Here is a 7516-nt window from a genome sequence, read left to right on the forward strand (position 1 = left end):
TAATCCTGTTCTCCCGACTTGGAATCTTTTTTTATCACCTGCAGACTGTTTTACTCCCCCCATGTATTCACTTGTTTTATTCTTGCTGGAGTTTACATCCCACCGCAAGCTGACGTGCGAGAGGCTCAACGTCAACTCGCTGATCAGATATTAGGAGTGGAGAGTAGAAGAGAGAATACATATTCTCCGGTTATCGTCATTGGAGATTTTAATAAGGGCAACCTCACTCACGAACTCCCGAAATACAAACAGTTAGTCAAATGCACGACCAGGGAGGAGAATTACTTTGGACCACTGCTACAGCACCATCAGCAGGGCTTATCATGCAGTTTCACACGCTGCTCTGGGGCTATCCGACAATGCTCTTATTCATCTGATCCCAGCTTATAGACAAAAACTTAAAATTTCTAAACCTACTGTACGGACTACAAAAAACTGGAACAACAGAGAAGCTGTGGATGAGCTGCGGGACTGCCTGGATGACACAGACTGGGACCTTTTTAGAACTTCTTCCAGCAGTCTGGATGAATATACAGATGCTGTGATGTCATACATCAGCTTCTGCAAGGACATATGTATTCCAACACGCACCAGGGTGAGCTACAACAACGACCAGCCCTGGTTCACTGCAAGACTTAAACAGCTTCGTTTGGAGAAGGAGGAGGCTTTCAAGAGTGGGGACAAGGATAGGTTCAGACTGGCGAAATACTCTTTTGGCAAGGAGATTAAGGAGGCCAAACGACAGTATTTTAAGAAGCTGGAACATCAATTTGCAGCCAATGACTCCTCGTCAGTCTGGAAAGGCCTTCAGGTGATCACAGGCTGCAAAACCAAATCCCCCCACTCTATGGAAGATCTTAGACTGGCAAATGACCTGAACGACTTCTACTGTAGGTTCGACAGACAATGGACTAGTCCTAACCCTGTCCCCACCACAGCTATCACACCTACTCTTCCCAGCCTGGACATAGACACCACCCTCTCCAACAAAATGGTCCCACACAGCCCTCTCCCCCCCATCACACCTCTCTCCATTCAGGAGAGGGATGTCAACAAGCTGGTAAAAAGACAGAACCCCCTCAAAGCAGCTGGACCAAATGCTGTCTCTCCCTCCACAATTAGGTACTGTGCGACCAGCTGTCTCCAGTGTTAACGGACATCTTTAACACCTCACTGGCTGAATGTGTGGTACCTGCCTGCTTTAAAACATCCACCGTTCCGAAAAAGCAGAGGATCACAGGCCTTAATGACTACAGACGAGTCGCACTGACCTCTGTGGTAATGAAGACCTTCGAGCACCTCGTGCTGACCCATCTCAAGGCCATCACCAACCATCTCCTTGACCCACTGCAGTTTGCCTACAGAGCCAACAGGTCTGTTGATGACGCAATCAACGTGGGACACCACTACATCCTCCAGCACCTTGATTTCCCCCGGCACCTATGCCAGGATCCTGTTTGTTGATTTCAGCTCGGCATTTAACACCATCGCCCCAGCTCTCCTCCAAGACAAGCTAACACAGCTGAACGTGCCTGAGCCCACCTGCAGGTGCAACACTGACTTCCTGTCAGACAGGAAGCAGCGAGTGAGGCTGGGAAAGCTTGTCTCGGAGCCTCGGACCATCAGCACTGGAGCCCCACAAGGCTGTGTGCTCTCTCCTTTACTTTTCTCCCTCTACACCAACAACTGCACCTCCAGCCACCCCTCTGTCAAACTCATAACATTTGCAGATGACACCACCCTCATTGGATTAATCTCAAATGGGGATGAGGCCGCCTACAGAAATGAAGTCGACAGCCTGGCTTTCTGGTGCAGCCAGAACCACCTGGAGCTGAACGCTTTAAAAACTGTAGAGATGGTAGCAGATTTCAGGAGGAGCCCAGCCCCAACCATCCCCCTCATCATGTGTGACTCCCCAGTTAACATGGTGGAGTCTTTCAGATTCCTGGGAACAGTCATGGCACAAGACCTAAGGTGGGCGGAGAACATCACCTCCAAAATCAAGAAGGCCCAGCAGAGGATGTTTTCCTTCGGCAGCTAAAGAGATTCAACATGCCGAAGAAAGTGATGGTGGAACTCTACACTGCCATCATTGAATCCATCCTCACCTCTTCAATAACCATCTGGTTTGCTGCCTCTACTGCAAAGGATAAAAGCCGACTGCAGCGGATCATTCGGTCAGCCAAGAAGGTCATCGGCTGCGACCTGCCGTCTCTTCTAGACCTGTTTCACTTAAGGACCAGCAAGAGAGCAGGGAAGAACATCGCTGATCCTTCACAACCCTGTCACCACCTATTTCTGAGTCTCCCATCCGGCAGAAGGTTCCTGGCTATTAAGACCAAAACCTCTCGCCACCTGAACAGTTTTTTCCCCATGGCAGTTGGGCTGATTCTGATATTATCATAAATACACCGCAAAATCCCATGGAGTTAATATCAATCAAAGAACATTAAAAATCATCAATCCCAAATGTTTTAGATGTGGTTGCCATGTCAGAGCATTGAAAGTTATGTATTTCAAGAAAATGTTTTGGGCATTCTCTATACCAAGTCTGACAAGGCTGAGCATCACAAATTTGAGCACCTGCACTGGGCAAAAAAAGGCCCCATATTTGACACGTATCACATCCAAAACATTTCTAACATTCACAACCGTACCAGCATATCTTGCACAACCCCTAACTAAAGACAGATGCAAACCAGATATAGCTTTCCAGATAAAGAATATACAGTAGAGACACCGCTCTTATCTTAATTCCTTAGCCTCATTCCTGACAAAATCGCTGATAACATGTTTATAGAAATGAATGATAAATATGCAAACCAAAACACACAATTGTCTTTTATCTCCAAAACCTCTCTAAATCTTTAAAAACCTCTATAGGATGGAGATCACATAGCATAATTTACCACACTGTAAGCTGCTGTCACTATGCAACATAACACATGTTTTTACACTTGTCGCACATTACTAGAGTAAGTCTGTATGATTTATTTGGACCTGTGCCGCAAGTTTAGAGATGTGTCTCCCAAATGATCTCTATTCATCAGCTACATTGAGAGAATAACTCTGTATACCCTTGCCTGTGATGTACATTTTGAAAAGGAGGTCGAGAATTGTGTACATATCAGTGGATATGTTTACACAGAGATTGGGAGAAGGAAAACTTTGGATATACAGTGAATGATGTACATTATACATCATAGACACTCAAGATGACGATACTATACATGCAATACCTTTACTGGACAAAGAACAAAGAGCTTTCCTTTGACACACCTTGTAGTTAGGAGTTATTTGTTCATTGGTGCCCTTTACTTAACCTCCTTGGCTCTTGACAGCAATGTTGCCCAACAATGCTGCCCCAAACTATTGCCCTGTGAATCATTCTTTCTGGTTAGTGCCTTAGAAACCACTGTCAACATTATCCAAAAATAGAGTCGTGCAGAACAACTATGTCCTCTTTCCTTGCAAGCTGGCCTGTATTGACAAGAAAGGACTCCACTCCATCCATAACTGCCCTGTTATACCAAATGAAGCAACAAGATGGTCCACAAGATAGCACTGAAAGGAAGTTCAGGTGTTCCTAATTTTTAACTACAACATCACTCCCTGGAAGGCAAACCACATAATAGAAGCCATCATCACACAGTATTTTTCCAGATCCCCTAAACAGTTAACCCAAAGAGTCACCCAGCTCACTTAGCGACCTGCAAAGAGTAGGCAGATACTGAATTAAACAATGCGGAGGACAGTCTCAAGAATAACAATGAGAATACGATTTTTGTCATTACTACTGTACAAATAATCAGTGCTTACGCAGATCTACAGCATGAATTAAGACCCTAATTAGTCAATGAGTCATTAACAAAACAAAATAAAACAATAAGGCATGTAAAATGCAAATGCTTGCGACAATGCAATTATTTTCCAATTTATAGTTGACAAAGATAATGACAAATCAGTGATGCATCATAGATCTGGAAAGAGAGCGCAAACATCTGTTGCCATCAGGGCCAGTATACATTTTGACACAGAATTAATATGAAAAAGGTAATTCTGACAGGTCACTGAGTCCTACAAGGCCTTCTTGTGAAGAAAACATTAATACTATGACAAATAAAAAAGGGCTGAGATCACGGTCAGCTGATAACCAGTGGCAGTGCAGTACTTGTTCCAACAATACCTTTCAAATAAGTCACTGTACTGACCTGTCAATAATAATAAAACGAAAAATATGAGGGAACACAGTTTAGGAAAATGTTATTCTTTGGGAAGGTTGATGTGCCAGGTTGGAGGGAATGACTTAAATCACGACAATCCCCAGGCTATCAGCACAAAGATATATTCAGTAAGCCTTTGTCGACTTCAAATCTTATATATGTATATATTTTTTAAGAGACTGACAAGGTATCACTGTGATTTGATTCGGTTTGGGCTGCAGTGGTCACTTTTTTCCCCTCGGACCCCCGAATTAAATTCGATCAAGTCTGCCTTAACAACATGCCATTCTCACCAGCACCTATTCGGGCGCACGACGCGCAAGAGGATGGACCTATACCCTGTTTAATTTATAACGATACAGGCCAAACGGGAAAAACTCGAAGCAAGAATACAGTTTTTGAACTGAACTGACTGACTGACTGACTGACTTTAACTGACAATACACGTCATAACGCAGGAACGTGTCATAACATGATTTTAGTAAGGGAAGAAAAGACACAACAGGCTGGAATACAGTCTAAATAATAGAAGCAAAGTTATAAAGTTACACATGTAATCCGGATGATGGGTTGACTGACTCAAATGGATTATCACACACAATTATACACGTAGTTGTGTAAACTTGTAGACCAGAAAGTTGTTGTTGGGTAGCCCAAGACTTATACTTAAAAAAGGTGTGAATTCGCGTTTTTCAACAATGGCAGATAGGAAACAACACTGAACTGAAAACTGATGGCACGACTCCGATGACCGACACAAACTGTTGAGAGAGTAGCTTTATCGATATCGGTGTTGATGAGGGTATTCAGTTTTCATACAAATGGAAGCGAGACCCACACCAGGAGCTTATTAACAAACAATATTCGATACGTTTGGGGAAACGATACAACAACTGGCTACTTACTGTTCTCAATGGGCAGGACTTGCTTGAGCTGAGGCGTCAAATTATAGTTGGGCTTTAAGCCTTCCTCACCTGGTGCAGGTAAGATACTTGCTAAGTAATGCTACACCTGCCAAACCTGTTGCATTCTCAAGTGTGTCCAGGACCCAAACACATACAATGAAATGTGTCATTTTATGAGTAAATGTGCGGTGTTCATACAGTTAATTGTAGAAAAGTCAACCGAAGAGCTTGTAAATACATGATCATTTTCAAATGCTTTGGTATTATTTTTATTTATTTTAAAATTCAGGCAATGCATGGGCCAATATAAAGAAAGGAAAGTGACGCGATAGCTTTCACATTAGGACCCATACATGCGCATGCTCGTGGAGTAGCATTCACACTGAATGCACTATCAGCACGGTTGGTGTGATGTTACTGTAATGCCAATAAGACATACAAATTGTCTGAAGTGTACATACACGCTGTGTAAACTGCTTGAAAACAATAGTCTCGAATGATGATGCGCGACAGTAGCCTACACATACAGCCTACGGTACCTGTGTTTCCTGATTTGTAGCCTACATGTTGGCAAAAAAAAATAGAACGCTCGATAGAATACATTCAGTTAAGTCATTTTGCAACCATGACATATACACTGACATTTGCGTTTTTGATGACAAACGATACCAGTGAGAAATAAACATGGGACATTCTTTTGCATTTGTGTTGATTACCTCTGTGCACACAAGCATCAATCAATGGAATGTTTAAGTTTAGTGGCGTTTGGCATCAGTCCATGTTGAGACGTTTCAAAGCAACGTATTTGATGAATGCACTGATGATGAAACTGCACGTCTCCTTTCGTACATTTACCAAGAATTTACAACTCCCCATGTTTCTTCCGCGAAAATGAGCTGTGACTTTTTCCTTATGGACTTCCTTTGAAGTTGATTCAAAAATTGAACTTAATGAAACTAAACTATGTGTTTATGTAAATAATTTCGCCAATGATTCCTCACCATTTTTTTTTTTGTACTGATCCAGCCGACTCACCATGATAACCTTCCGGATTGTACTGGGAAAGAAATTCGAATCTGGACTTGTGTGCTATGAGGCATATAGTTTGTATGTTAGTAAAAACATACATTTTGTGTTGATGTCCATGTATCCAGATGGCCATTACACCTCTGATTATATGTAGTAGTCTAAGCTGTTTATCACAACTGATGAGAGATCACATATAATCATATTGTTAAGCAGTAAAAATCTATGTATCCATATTACTGGTTATTTAATATGTAAAGATATATGGGTAATGTGCTCAGAAAGGGCAGACATGTCTACTGTTCCTAGTGAGAACTTGTTACATCATAATGCAATGTGATAGTGTCACTGATTCAGGAACATAGATCACAGCAGTAGAACACATGTAAGATGCATGTAAGTGGTGCAGCTATACTAACCCTTTGATTCAAGAGTGCATGTTGGCCTTTTCTAAGTGGGTGTATTCAGCTGTCAGTACCTAAAGTGAAGAGGTCATTGTGTTCAGAGACCAGTGTTGATGATAGAATTTTGGGGTTGTGCCTCTGTGCTTTTCCTCCTGCATAACCGCACATTGATATTCACGCTTTGAAACCAAGAATTTTGTCTGGTTTGGACAGCCGTTGGATCGTGGGATGTGGTCTTGCCCTACATTCGGGTTGTCACACAAACCTACTTTACAAACATGCGTTTTTACTGGCCTCATGTCACCCCTCTCAACGTAGTACTGTTTGTGAGTTTAAAAAAATGCATTGTGAAACCCAACTCTGAATAAACAAATAGACTGCCACCCTCCATGAAGATGGCAATCTGAAAACCCACAAACAGCTGCCATCAGTTCCTTTTCCTGAATTGGCAACATTCTATATGCCTGTGAATAATCTGAGCAGACAAATCTGTTTCACATTCTTGCTCAGTAGATACCATATCATACCAGTGACCACAAGTCAGTCCCTGTCAGGCGGCTATCAGTGAAGTAAGTAGCGAGTGTTCATTTTGTTTTCTTTGCTTAATTCCTTGCTACTCCTGCCTGTCATCCACGATAGGGTCTCTTAAAGTCTCTTTTGAAAATGTGCCATTCCGATGGCTGTGTTTTGGCACAGGGTGTCAACAGGAATCCCTCCTTCACTTTGGCATCTCTGGAAAAACCAGTCTCTCACCATGCGTGCTGTCATATCTGTTTAGGTCTGATGCCTTGTTGCTGTAACGCTATAGTCTTACAGAATGTAAAAAAAAATTGGCGTGTGTACTGGAATGGCCCTGAGATCTTTAAGTTGCATGCTTATGTCAACTGAAGCCTAATAGAGGTATTTTCCAATACTTGAATGCCACTTCTAGGATGGTCTGTCTGTGTTTGCCTACAGC

This window comes from Sprattus sprattus (genome assembly GCF_963457725.1).
Source record: "Sprattus sprattus genome assembly, chromosome: 13".
Classification (NCBI taxonomy): Eukaryota; Metazoa; Chordata; class Actinopteri; order Clupeiformes; family Clupeidae; genus Sprattus; species Sprattus sprattus.